Raw genomic sequence first — 15,164 nt, forward strand, 5'->3', positions numbered from 1 at the left:
TTGAACAGATTTGCAAGGCTGCAACTTGGTCTTCTCTTCATACTTTTTCCAAATTTTACTAATTTGATACTTTTGCTTCTTCTGAGGCTGTTTTTGGGATAAAAACAAAATTTATGCTTACCTGATAAATTTCTTTCTTTTGCGATGTACCGAGTCCACGGTTTCATCCTTACTTGTGGGATATTACCCTTCCCTACAGGAAGAGGCAAAGAGAGCACCCACAGCAGAGCTGTCTATATAGCTCCCCCCTTAACTCCACCCTCCATTCATTCAACCGAAGGCTTAGGAAGAAAAAGGAGCAACTATAAGGTGCAGAGGTGACTGAAGTTTTCAATAAAAAATACTATCCGTCTTGAATAGACAGGGCGGGCCGTGGACTCGGTACATCGCAAAAGAAAGAAATTTATCAGGTAAGCATAAATTTTGTTTTCTTTTGCAAGATGTACAGAGTCCACGGTTTCATCCTTACTTGTGGGATACCAATACCAAAGCTTTAGGACACGGATGAAGGGAGGGACAAGACAGGAACCTAAACGGAAGTCACCACTGCTTGCAGAACCTTTCTCCCAAAAATAGCCTCAGAAGAAGCAAAAGTATCAAATTTGGAAAATTTGGAAAAGGTATGAAGCGAAGACCAAGTCGCAGCCTTACAAATTTGTTCAACAGAATCATCATTTTTTTTAAAGCCCATGTGGAAGCCACCGCTCTAGTAGAGTGAGCTGTAACCCTTTCGGGAGGCTGCTGTCCAGCAGTCTCATATGCCAAACGGATGATACTTTTCAGCCAAAAGGAAAGAGAGGTAGCCGTAGCCTTTTGACCCCTACGCTTTCCAGAATAGACAACAAACAAAGAAGATGTTTGACGGAGATCTTTGGTTGCTTGCAAATAAAACTTAAAAGCACGAACCACGTCAAAGTTGTGCAACAGACGTTCCTTCTTAGAAGAAGGATTAGGACACAGAGAAGGAACAACAATTTCCTGATTGATATTCCTGTTAGAACAACCTTAGGAAGGAATCCAGGTTTGGTATGCAAAATCACCTTATCAGCATGGATAACAAGATAAGGCGAGTCACATTGTAATGCAGATAGTTCAGAAAACTCTTCGAGCTGAAGAGATAGCAACTAGAAACAGAACTTTCCAAGATAGAAGCTTAATATCTATGGAATGCATGGGTTCAAACGGAACCCCTTGAAGAACTTTAAGAACTAAATTCCAACTCCAAGGCAGAGCAACAGGCTTAAACACAGGCTTGATTCTAACTAAAGCCTGACAGAAAGCCTGAACATCTGGGACATCTGCCAGACGCTTGTACAATAGAAAAGACAAAGCAGATATCTGTCCTTTTAATAGACTAACTGACAATCCCTTCTCCAATCCTTCTTGGAGAAAGGACAAAATCCTAGGAATCCTAATCTTACTCCATGAGTAACCTTTGGATTCGCACCAATAAAGATATTTACCCATATCTTATGATAGATTTTCCTGGTGACAGGCTTTCGAGCCTGAATCAAGGTATCTATGACCGACTAAGAGAAACCCCGCTTTGATAAAATCAAGCGTTCAATCTCCAAGCAGCCAGCCGCAGAGAAATTAGGTTTGGATGCTTGAACGGACCTTGAATCAAAAGGTCCTGTCTCAGCGGTAGAGTCCATGGTGGAAGAGAAGACATGTCCACCAGGTCTGCATACCAAGTCCTGCGTGGCCACGCAGGTGCTAACAAAATCACTGAAGCTCTCTCCTGTTTGATTCTGGCAATCAAGCGAGGAAGGAGAGGAAATGGTGGAAACACATAAGCCAGGTTGAACGACCAGGGTACTGCTAGAGCATCTATCAGTACTGCCTGAGGATCCCTTGACCTGGACCCGTAACAAGGAAGTTTGGCGTTCTGACGAGACGCCATCAGATCCAATTCTGGTGTGCCCCATTGCTGAATCATTTGTGCAACACCTCTGGGTGGAGTTCCCACTCCCCCGGATAAAAAGTCTGACGACTTCCCAGTTCTCCACTCCTGGGATATAGATTGCTGATAGATGGCAAGAGTGAGTCTCTGCCCATTGAATTATTTTGGAAACCTCTATCATCGCTAGAGAACTCTTTTGTTCCCCCTTGATGATTGATATATGCTACAGTCGTGATATTGTCCGACTGGAATCTTATGAATCTGGCCAACGCCAGCTGAGGCCACGCCTGAAGCGCGTTGAATATCGCTCTCAGTTCTAGAATATTTATCAGGAGGAGAGCCTCCTCCTGAGTCCACAATCCCTGTGCTTTCAGGGAATTCCAGACTGCACTCCAGCCCAATAGGCTGGCGTCCATCATCATTATGACCCATGCTGGCCTGCGGAAACACATTCCCTTGGACAGATGATCCTGTGACAACCACCAAAGAAGAGAGTCTCAGGTCTCTTGGTCCAGATTTATCCGAGGAGATACATCTGCATAATCCCCATTCCACTGTTTGAGCATGCAAAGCTGCAGTGGTCTGAGATGCAAGCGAGCAAACGGAACTATGTCCAGTGCCGCTACCATTAAACCGATTACCTCCATACACTGAGCCACTGACGGCCGAGGAATGGAATGAAAAGCTTGGCAGATGGATAAAATCTCTGATTTCCTGGTCTCTGTCAGAAATTTTTTTATGTCCACCGAATCAGACCAGAAATGGAACTCTTGTGAGAGGGATAAGTGAACTCTTTTGCACGTTCACCTTCCACCCGTGAGATCTTAGAAGAGCCAACACGATGTCCGTGTGAGACTTGGCTAATTGGTAAGTTGACACCTGGATTAAGATATCATCCAGATAAGGCGCCACAGCTATGCCCCGCGGCCTTAGAACCGCCGGAAGGGACCCTAGCACCTTTGTGAAAATTCTGGGAGCCGTAGCCAACCCGAAGGGAAGAGCCACAAACTGGTAATGTTTGTCCAGAAAGGCGAACCTGAGGAACTGGTGATGATCTTTGTGGATAGGAATGTGTAGATATGCATCCTTTAAGTCCACGGTGGTCATATATTGACCCCTGGGTTACTATTTCTAAAGCCCAGGAGTCCTGAACGTCTCTTGCCCAAGCCTGAGCGAAGAGAGAAAGTATGCCCCCTACTAGACCCGGTCCCGGATCGGGGGCTACCCCTTCATGCTGTCTTGGTAGCAGCAGCGGGCTTCTTGCAAAATTTCCCTCTTGCTTCGCTGCAGAGGAAGAGGAAGAGGGACCACCTTTAAGTTTTGAAAGGAACGAAAATTATTTTGTTTGATCCTCATCTTATTCATCTTATCCTGAGGAAGGGCATGGCCTTTCCCTCCAGTGATGTCTGAAATGATCTCTTTCAGTTCAGGCCCGAATAGGGTCTTACCCTTGAAAGGGATGGCTAAAAGCTTAGCTTTTGATGACACATCAGCAGACCAGGACTTAAGCCATAACGCTCTGCGCGCTAAAATGGCAAAACCTGAATTCTTCGCCGCTAATTTAGCCAATTGAAAAGCGGCATCTGTAATGAAAGAATTAGCTAGCGTGAGAGCCCTAATTCTATCTAGAATATCCTCTAATTGGAGTCTCAACCTGAAGAGCCTCTTCCAGAGCCTCGAACCAAAAGAGCGCTGCAGTAGTTACAGGAACAATGCACGCTATAGGTTGGAGAAGAAAACCTTGAAGAACAAATATTTTCTTCAGGAGACCCTCTAATTTTTTTATCCATAGGATCTTTGAAAGCACAACTGTCCTCAATAGGTATAGTAGTATATAGGCAGGAACCTCTAGGAATTTGTCCATTTTACACAATTTCTCTGGAACTACAATAGGGTCACAATCATCCAGAGTCGCTAAAACCTCCCTGAGCAATAAGCGGAGGTGTTCTAGTTTAAATTTAAAAGCCGTCATATCTGAATCTGTCTGAGGGAACATATTTCCTATAGTCAGAAATCTCTCCCTCAGCCAGCAAATCTCTCACATCAGAACATTGTGAGGGTACATCAGATATAGCTAATAAAGCGTTAGAGGGCTCAGTGTTTGTTCTCACACCAGACCTACTACGCTTCCCCTGCAACCCAGGCAGCTTAGATAAAACCTCAGTGAGGGAAGTATTCATAACTGCGGCCATATCCTGCAGGATGAAAGAATTAGACGCACTAGAAGTACTTGGCGTCGCTTGTGCAGGCGTTAACGGTTGTGACACTTGGGGAGAATTAGATGGTATAACCTGATTCTCTTCTGACTGAGAATCATCCTGTGACATACTTTTAGTAGCTAAAATATGTTCTTTACAATTTATTGACCTTTCAGTGCATGAGGGACACATTCTAAGGGGAGTTTCCACAATGGCTTCTAAACATATTAAACATTGACTTTCCTCAATGTCAGACATGTTGAACAGGCTAGTAATGACTACAAACAATCATGAAAACACTTTATTTAGTGAAAAAAATAACAATCTTAAAAAATGGTACTGTGCTTTAAGAGAAAAAAAAGCATACACATTCTGCAAAAACGCACCAAATTTTTCAAAATTTTGTATGTAGGCACACAATAGGTAGTTAAGATTGCACCACAAAATTTTTTAACAATTAACCCCTTAATGTCCAAACCGGATCGAAAATAGGCCCAAATCCGGAAAAAAAAAACCTCAGCACCTTGCCACAGCCCTGCTGTGGCCCTACCTGCCCTCAGGGATCGAAAGTGTGGGGTAAAAGCTTTGATTTGGCCCCAAACATACACCAGGGCCCTCAGGAGTTAGCTTGCTGCTGTTGTACAAAACTAAGTGCACAACTGAGGCGCGAAAATAGGCCCCGCCCATCTCACTCGATGTTCCCTGAGCCCTAAAGAACCGCACCAGAGTGGTTATAACTAGCCATGTGGGTTCCAAGACCCTAAAAATAAGCCATGTGTGTCCTCATAAAGTTGCCCAACACGTTTATTGCCCACAAAAAACGTTAAAGCATTCCAACCATGCACACAAACATTTTACATTCAGTGTCAACCATATATGTAATTGGCCCCATAAGCAAGCTAAGTAATGCCTTTCTTTTTAGCTCTAGGATTACTGCTTACCCTTACCCTCCTGGGTATAATGTCAGCCTTTCTGAAATACACAGTCTCTTCAGAAAAAATATGACTGAACATACCTCATTGCTGCATAGCATGAAACCGTTCCTCAAACTGAAGTTTTCCTGTACTCCTCAGATTCTGTGGGAACAGCAGTGGACCTTAGTTTCAACTGCTAAGATCATCATCCTCCAGGCAGCAATCTTCATCCATCTGCTGCCTGAGAATAAATAGTACACACTGGTACCATTTAAAAATAACAAACTCTTGATTGAAGAAAATAAAAACTAACAGTTTATCACCTCTTTCACTTTACCCTTCCTGCTTAGAGCCGGCAAAGAGAATGACTGGGGGTGGAGTTAAGGGGGGAGCTATATAGACAGCTCTGCTGTGGGTGCTCTCTTTGCCACTTCCTGTAGGAAAGGATAATATCCCACAAGTAAGGATGAAACCGTGGACTCGGTACATCTTGCAAAAGAAAGGTTCTTCAAGCAGTGGTGCCTTCCGTTTAGGTCCCTGTCTGGTCCCTCCCTTTCATCCGTGTCCTATAGCTTTGGTATTGTATCCCACAAGTAAGGATGAAATCCGTGGACTCGTCATATCTTGTAAAAGAAAAGGAAATTTATGCTTACCTGATAAATTTATTTCTTTTACGATATGACGAGTCCACGGCCCACCCTGTTATCTAAAGACAGGTTTTTATTTTTTGTTAAACTTCAGTCACCTCTGCTCCTTGGCTTTTCTTTTCTCTTCCTAACTTTGGTCGAATGACTGGAGGGGGAGGGAAGGGAGGGGCTATATATACAGCTCTGCTGTGGAGCTCTTTGCCACTTCCTGCTGGCCAGGAGGCGATATCCCACAAGTAAGGATGAAATCCGTGTACTCGTCATATCGCAAAAGAAATAAATTTATCAGGTAAGCATAAATTTCCTTTTCTTGCAGACTGTCAGTTTCATATCTGGGAAATGCTTTTTTTAAAATAAAAAATAAAAAAAAATTCTTACCTGGGGTTTAGTCTTTTTCAAATTGACTCTTTTAAATTGTGGGCTGTATTAGGCTCGCGAGGGTGCAAAATGTCAAAATTTATTGCGTCATTTTTGTTGCGAGATTTTTTTGGCGCAAAAGTTACATTTGTGACGCAAATTCTTCATTTCCGGCGTCTTTGTTGGCGCTGAGTCTTTCACGAGGTTGCATCAAAGATGATGCAAGTGTTTCGTTTCCGGACGTCTTTGGCGCCAAAAAATATTTTTCTGTTTGTTGTACGTCATACTTGGCGCCAAATATTTTTATTATTTTAAGACCCATTCCTTTTGCCTCTGGTCTTTTTTTCTATGTCAGAAGGCTATGCTGTTTGCCTTTTTCCCCCCTTTCCTGAAACTGTCATATAAGGAAATTGATATTTTGCTTTATATGTTGTTTTTTCTCTTACATTTGCAAGATGTCTCAAAACTGTTCCTGTATCAGAAAACACTGTTGGATTCCTGCTAACGATATCAGTCCTACCAAAGCTAAGTTAATTTATTTTAATGTTATGAATTTATATCTTTAGCTGTGGTTTGTAATAAGTTATCATGATAAACTTTTACATGCAGAGAAAATGTCCATCAGTATTAATGCATTGTCTATTGCTATTCTTTTAACATCTAATGTACAAGATATACCTGGGAATTTATAAGAATATTTTTCTGATTCTATTCAGAAGGCTTTGCTGCCATCCCGCCTTCTAATAAAATGTAAAGGTCTTTTTTAAACTTCTCATTTTGTTGATGAATTTTCAAATGACCGACAACATACTGAATTATCCTTCTCTGATGAGGGTCTATCTGATTCAGAAGATCATTCATCAGATATTGACACTAACAAATCTACTTTTTTATTTTAAATGGAGTACATTTGTTCTTTGTTGAAAAAGTGTTGATTATATTGGATATTGAGGAGACTAGTCCTCTTGATTTTAAAGCTAGTAAACATTTAAATTCTGTTTATTAACCTCCTGTGGTTACTTTAGAGGGTTTTTTCCAGTTCCTAATGCTAGGGAATGGAATAGGCCTGGTACTTCTTTTTATTCCTTCTTTAAGGTTTTAAAAATTGTATCCTTTGCCAGTAGTTGGTTTGGAGTTTTGGGAAAAGATCCCCAAAGTTAATCTCTACTCTTGCTAAAACGTACTACTATTCCTATGGAAAATAGTATTTATTTTAAAGATCCTTCAGACGGTGACGTCAGAGGCTGGTGAGGCAGTGGCTAGGATATTCCTTCATTCTTTAGATATCCTTTGTTGAAGAAATAGCAATGCACATGGGCGAGCCAATCACATGAGGTATCTATGTGCAGCCACCAATCAGCAGCTACTGAGCATATTTAGATATGATTTTCAACAAAGGATATCAAAAGAATGAAGAAAATTAGATATTAGATGTAAAATTGCATTTCTACATCATGAAAAAAAAAATATGGGTTTCATGTCCCTTTAAATGGTGTCTTGGAAAATTGGGCAACTTAGTAAACATCTGATTTTAGTCTAAAGGATTGTAACAGAAACTCTTGCCAAATAACAAAATGCTTGCTCTGATTATGAGATCTAGAAATCCAGGCCCATTAAAATATGTTTAAAACATACTTTTTACTTTAATGCTGCAAATTATGCTCATAGATTCCTTCATTATTCAGTAAATATAAAAATGTCTTGATCCAGTGGCGGCTGGTGAAATTTAAAGATGGTGGGGCGCTTGACCCCACCCCTTTAAATAAAGCCACACCCTCAGATGGCACTACCAATTCATTAATTAAATAAATAAAAGGTAGACAGAAAGACAGAAAAACACTCAGGGGGAGAGAGAGAGAGAAACGGGGGAGAGGGAGAGAGACACAGAGGGTTAGAGAGAAAGAGAGAGAGACACAATCACACACAGAGGGTTAGAGAGAGAGATAAAGAAAGAAAGACACAATCACACACAGAGGGTTAAAGAGAGAAAGAGAGAGAGAGACACAATCAACACAGAGGGTTAGAGAGAGAGAGAGAGAGAGAAAGAGAGAGACACAATCACACACAGAGGGTTAGAGAGACACATAAGGGATGAGAGAGTCAGAGGGGGAGGAAGAGAGACAGAGAGACAAATAGACCATGGAGGTGAACAACACATAAGGAGAGAGATGGATAGAGAGAGAGACACACACACACAGAGACACATAAGTGGGGAGAGAGGGAGGCAGAAGTAGGAGAGAGACACATAAGTGGGGAGAGAGGGAGGAGAGAGACACATAAGTGGGGAGAGAGGGAGACAGAGGGAGGAGAGAGACACATAAGTGGGAGGAAGGGGACACTGAAATGGGGGGTGGCACCATTGAATGTTTAGGTAATATTTTAAGTGACTATCAAATGCTAATAGTCTACAATATATTTTAAATATCTGAAACAGAACAGCACATATAAATGGGAGCATTCATAAATTATTATTTGTTGTCTACATCATGGTTGTCCAACATACACCTAAGGAATCACTGGTTTTAAATGAAATACTATAGCTACAGGAGCAATGGAGAATATTTGCTATAACTCATTATAAACTGCTTGGTTTCATTTTACATTACCATGCTGTTGGTCTAGCTTACTCTTGTCAAATAACAACTCATCCATACAAACAGCATAATATTAAGATAATGTGAGAAAACACAGTTGCAGAGCTACAGAGAGTTCATAAGTCAGTAAGAGAGTGATGAGACTATAAACTAGTGTGGAGTACAGAGGCAAGCTGCTAATGTGGGTGTAAAGTTTGAGTAAACAAAATACAAAAACGATACTTAAACTGCTGTAAAATAGTAAAAAAAGCCAAAAAAACACTAAACCACATTCATTAAATTATAATTTTCACTAACAGAATCCCTTTCAGTAAAATCTAAGGTTGCAGCACTTTAATAAAATGTGGCTAAAACACTGCTCTTCCTGCTCTGTAAGGAAGTGACAGTGGAACATTCCACTGCACTTGGAGGGGAAGTACAGAACTCTCTTTTTCACTTTAGCAAAGCTGTCAGCTGAACAGGGCAGCAACAAAATAAATGAAAATAGTTTTTTTTCCGTTTTTTTTTTTGTTTTATATGATTTAACATCCAGCCCCAACCCTAAGTTCCCCTAACTAATGCCTCTCACTGGATTGGGTCAGCCCAAATAGGACTGCCTCAAATAAGCACTTATGGGCCATGCAATGATCTTAACCACTTTCATCCAGTAGGTGGAGCAGCATGTTATGTAATGGTGGGCAGACCTGCTTGTGCCTCTCCATTGCACAACATGTAGCTGTGAAAAAAAATGCTGGGGGGAAAAAATGCAATATTTTTTTTTAAAGCCAATAAAAAAAAATATATATTTTTGCCCATATGAGAGGTGAAGCACTGCCTCACCTGCCTCTAGTGACTGCACATCACTGCCTTCAGATGGGAAACTTGTATCTTATCTAAGGAAAATTAATTTATTTTCAGGTCCTTTTCTTAGGCCTGCAATTTCTTTGGCTGATGTTGCAGCTGTTTCATCTTTTTTGGTTGGAAACTTTAGCGCAACAAGTATCGGATTATTTTTTTATATTATCAAAATTGATGTTAAATCTATGTCTTTAGCTATTTTAGCTAGAAGAACTTTGTGGCTTAAATCTTGGAATGCTGATTTGATTTCATTTCTAAATCCAGATTTCTATTTTCTTTCCTTCCAAGGTAATAAATTATTTGGTTCACAGTTGGATTCAATACTTTCAACTGTTACGGTGGGGAAGGGAGTTTTTTTGCCTCAAGATTAAGTTCTAAGGGTAAATCTTAAGCTTCTAACCGTTTTTTGTTCTTAATAAGGAACAGAAACCTAATTCTTCCCCAAGTAATATATTTCTAATTGGAAGCTTTCTTCAAGATGGAATGAATTCAAGACATTTAAGAGATCAAAGCCAGCACACAAATTTGCATGAAGGTGCGGCCCTTATTCCAGCTTAGCTGGTAGGGGGCAGGTTAAGATTTTTCTAAGTTGTTTGGTTCAATTTGGTCCAAACTCCTTAGGTTCAGAATATTGTTTCTCAGGGGTACAGAATAGGATTCAGAATAAGACCGCCTGTGAGAAGTCTTTTTCTTTCTCACGTATTTCAGCAATTTTAGTAAAGGCTCAGACTTTCCTGAAATGTGTTTCAGACCTGGAGTTATCTGGGGTATTCATACCAGTTCCGTTTCAGGAACAGGGTCTTGGGTTTTGTCATGTAAGAGTATTTGTCATGTAAGAGTACCATCTTTCAGAATGGTGACTATAAGATCTATTCTGCCTTTTGTTCAGCAAGGACATTTTTTGCCCACAATAGACTTACAGGATGCATATCTTCATATTCTGTTTCATTCAGATTATTCTCATTTTCTGAGGTTTTCTTTTTTAGACAAGCATTACCAATTTGTTGCTCTTCCTTTCTGGCCTAGCGACAGCTCTAGGAATCTTTTCAAAGGTTCTCTGTGTTTTCCTTATTTGGTACTTATATCTTGGTACTTGCTCAGTCTTTTAGTTCTGCAGAATCTCATACGAATCAACTTCTGTTGTTCCTTCAAAGACATGGTTGGAGGATCTTTTTACCAAAAAAGTTCCTTGATTCCTCAGACAAGGGTCACCTTTTTTAGGTTTCCAGATAGATTGTGTCAATGTCTCTGTCTCTAACAGACAAGAGACAATTTTTATTGGGTTCCGCTTGTTGGAACCTTCAGTCTCTATTATTTCCTTCAGTAGCTTTATGCATGGAAGTTTTAGGTCTCATGACTGCAGCATCGGACTAGATTCCCTTTGCTCATTTTCATATGAGACCTCTCCAGTTTTGTATGCTGAATTAATGGTGCAGGGATTATTCTAGGATATCACATTTAATATCCTTGAATCCCAATATTCAACTTTCTCTGACTTGGTAGTTAGATCACCATCGTATAGTTCAAGGGGCCTCTTTTGTTCGTCCAACCTGGACCGTGATCACAACAGATGCAAGTCTTTCAGGTTGGGGAGCTGTCTGGGGATCTCTGACAGCACAAGGGGTTTGGAAATCTCAAGAGGTGAGATTACCAATCAATATTTTGGAACTCTGTGCGATTCTCAGAGCTCTTCAGTTTTGGCCTTTATTGAAGAGAGAGACGTTTATTTGTTTTCAGACAGACAATGTCACAACTGTGGCGTATGTCAATCTTCAGGGTGGGACTCACAGTCCTCAGGCTATGAAAGAAGTATCTCGGATACTTGCTTGGGCGGAATCCAGCTCCTGTCTAATTTCTGAGGTCCATATCCCAGGTATAGACAATTGGGAAGCGGATTATCTCAGTCGTCAGACCTTACATCCAGGAGAGTGGTCTCTTCACCCAGATGTGTATTTTTTTCAAATTGTTCAGATGTGGGGGCTTCCAGAAATAGATCTGATGGCATCTCATCTAAACAAGAAACTTCCCAGGTACCTGTCCAGGTTCAGGGATCCTTGGGCGGAAGCAGTGGATGCATTGACACTTCCTTGGAGTTATCAACCTGCCTATATTTTTCCGCCTCTAGTTCTTCTTCCAAGAGTGATTTCCAAAATCATCATGGAGCAATCGTTTGTGCTGCTGGTGGCTCCAGCATGGCCACACAGGTTTTTGGTATGCGGATCTTGTTCGGATGTTCAGTTGCCAACCTTGGCCACTTCCGTTGAGGCCAGACCTTCTTTCTTAAGGTCCGTTTTTTTCCATCAGGATCTCAAATCATTAAATTTTAAGGTATGGAAATTGAACGCTTAGTGCTGAGTCATAGAGGTTTCTCTGACTCAGTGATTAATACTATGTTGCAGGCTCGTAAATCTGTTTCTAGAAAGATTTATTATTTATTATCGAGTTTGGAAGACTTACATTTCATGGTGTTCTTCTCATAAATTCTCTTGGCTTTCTTTTAAAATTCCTAGAATTTTACATTTTTTTTCAGAATGGTTTGGATAAGGGTTTGTCTGCAAGTTCCTTGAAAGGACAAATCTTTGCTTTTTCTGTCTTATTCCACAAAAAAATTGCTAAACTCCCTGATATTCATTGTTTTGTTCAGGCTTTGGTTCGTATCAAGCCTGTCATTAAATCAATCTCTCCTCCTTGGAGTCTTAATTTGGTTTTGAAGGCTTTACGGGCTCCTCCGTTTGAGCCTATGCATTCTTTGGACATTAAATTGTTTTCTTGGAAAGTGTTGTTTCTTTTGGCCATCTCTTCTGCTAGAAGAATTTCTGAATTATCTGCTCTTTCTTGTGAGTCTCCTTTTCTGATTTTTCATCAGGATAAGGCGATTTGGCGGACTTCATTTAAGTTCCTACCTAAAGTTGTGAATTCCAATTACAGTAGTAGAGGAATTGTTGTCCCTTCTTTGTGTCCTAATCCTAAGAATTCTTTGGAAAGATCTTTACATTCTTGAGATGTGGTAAGAGCTTTGACATATTATGTTGAAGCTACTAAAGATTTCAGGAAGACTTCTAGTCTATTTGTTATCTTTTCTGGTTCTAGGAAAGGTCAGAAGGCTTCTGACATTTCTTTGGCATCTTCGTTAAAGCTTTTGATTCATCACGCTTATTTGGAGTCGGGTAAATCCTCGCCTCAGAGGATTACGGCTCATTCTACTAGGTCAGTTTCCACTTCCTGGGCTTTTAAGAATGAAGCTTCAGTTGATCAGATTTGCAAAGCAGCAACTTGGTCTTCTTTGCATACATTTACTAAATTCTACCATTTTGATGGTTTTTCTTCTTCAGAAGCAGTTTTTGGTAGAAAAGTTCTTCAGGCATCTGATTCTCCTGCTTATAATTTCAGTTTTTTTCTTTTCCATTATGAGATTAAAATTTATGATTTGGGTTGTGGATTAATTTTTTCAGCGGAATTGGCTGTCTTTATTTTTTATCCCTCCCTCTCTAGTGACTCTTGCGTGGAGTTCCACATCTTGGTTATTTGCTATCCCATACGTCACTAGCTCATGGACTTTTGCCAATTACATGAAAGAAAACAGAATTTATGCTTACCTGATAAATTACTTTCTCCAATGGTGTGTCCGGTCCACGGCGTCATCCATTACTTGTGGGAAATATTCTCCCCCCAGGGAAATGCAAGGAGAGCACACAGCAAGAGCTGTCCATATAGCTCCCCCTCTGGCTCCGCCCCCCAGTCATTCGACCGACGGTTAGGAGAAAAAGGAGAAACTACAGGGTGCCGTGCTGACTGTACTGTATAAAGAAAATTTTTTCAACCTGATTAAAAAACCAGGGCGGGCCGTGGACCGGACACACCGTTGGAGAAAGTAATTTATCAGGTAAGCATAAATTCTGTTTTCTCCAACATTGGTGTGTCCGGTCCACGGCGTCATCCATTACTTGTGGGAACCAATACCAAAGCTTTAGGACACGGATGAAGGGAGGGAGCAAATCAGGTTACCTAAACGGAAGGCACCACGGCTTGCAAAACCTTTCTCCCAAAAATAGCCTCCGAAGTAGCAAAAGTATCAAATTTGTAGAATTTGGCAAAAGTGTGCAGAGAAGACCAAGTCGCTGCCTTACATATCTGGTCAACAGAAGCCTCGTTCTTGTAGGCCCATGTGGAAGCCACAGCCCTAGTAGAGTGAGCTGTGATACGGTCAGGAGGCTGCCGTCCGGCAGTCTCATAAGCCAAGCGGATAATGCTTTTCAGCCAGAAAGAGAGAGAGGTAGCAGTAGCTTTTTGACCTCTCCTCTTACCAGAGTAAACGACAAACAAAGATGAGGTTTGTCTAAAATCTTTTGTTGCTTCTAAATAGAACTTTAAAGCACAAACAACATCTAAATTGTGTAATAAACGTTCCTTCTTTGAAACTGGATTCGGACACAAAGAAGGAACAACTATTTCCTGGTTGATGTTCTTGTTGGAAACAACTTTTGGAAGAAAACCAGGCTTAGTACGCAAAACAACCTTATCTGAATGAAAAACCAGATATGGTGGATTACACTGCAAAGCAGATAATTCAGAAACTCTTCTAGCAGAAGAAATAGCAACCAAAAACAGAACTTTCCAAGATAATAACTTAATATCTATGGCATGTAAAGGTTCAAACGGAACCCCTTGAAGAACTGAAAGAACTAAATTTAGACTCCAAGGAGGAGTCATGGGTCTGTAAACAGGCTTGATTCTAACCAAAGCCTGAACAAAAGCTTGTACATCTGGCAAAGCTGCCAGTCGTTTGTGCAACAAGACGGATAATGCAGAAATCTGTCCTTTTAGAGAACTAGCTGACAACCCTTTATCCAAACCTTCTTGGAGAAAGGAGAGAATCTTTGGAATTTTAATCTTACTCCAGGAGAATCCTTTGGATTCACACCAACAGATATATCTTTTCCATATTTTATGGTAAATCTTTCTAGTCACAGGTTTTCTGGCTTGGACCAGAGTATCTATCACAGAATTTGAAAACCCACGCTTGGATAAAATCAAGCGTTCAATTTCCAAGCAGTCAGCTGCAGAGAAACTAGATTTGGATGTTCGAATGGACCTTGTACTAGAAGATCCTGTCTCAAAGGTAGCTTCCATGGTGGAGCCAATGACATATTCACCAGGTCTGCATACCAAGTCCTGCGTGGCCACGCAGGAGCTATCAGAATCACCGAGGCCTTCTCCTGTTTGATCCTGGCTATGAGCCTGGGAAGGAGAGGAAACGGTGGAAACACATATGCTAGGTTGAACGACCAAGGCGCCACTAATGCATCCACTAGAGTCGCCTTGGGATCCCTGGATCTGGACCCGTAGCAAGGTATCTTGAAGTTCTGACGGGACGCCATTAGATCCATGTCTGGAATGCCCCATAATTGGGTTAACTGAGCAAAGACCTCCGGATGGAGTTCCCACTCCCCCGGATGGAAAGTCTGACGACTCAAATAGTCCGCCTCCCAGTTGTCTACTCCTGGGATGTGAATAGCAGATAGATGGCAGGAGTGATTCTCTGCCCATTGGATTATCTTGGTTACTTCCTTCATCGCTAGGGAACTCTTTGTTCCCCCCTGATGATTGATGTACGCAACAGTCGTTATGTTGTCCGACTGAAATCTTATGAACCTGGCTTCCGCTAGCTGAGGCCAAGCCAGGAGCGCATTGAATATAGCTCTTAGTTCCAAAAT

The sequence above is a fragment of the Bombina bombina genome, chromosome 5 (assembly GCF_027579735.1).
Source record: "Bombina bombina isolate aBomBom1 chromosome 5, aBomBom1.pri, whole genome shotgun sequence".
Lineage (NCBI taxonomy): Eukaryota > Metazoa > Chordata > Amphibia > Anura > Bombinatoridae > Bombina > Bombina bombina.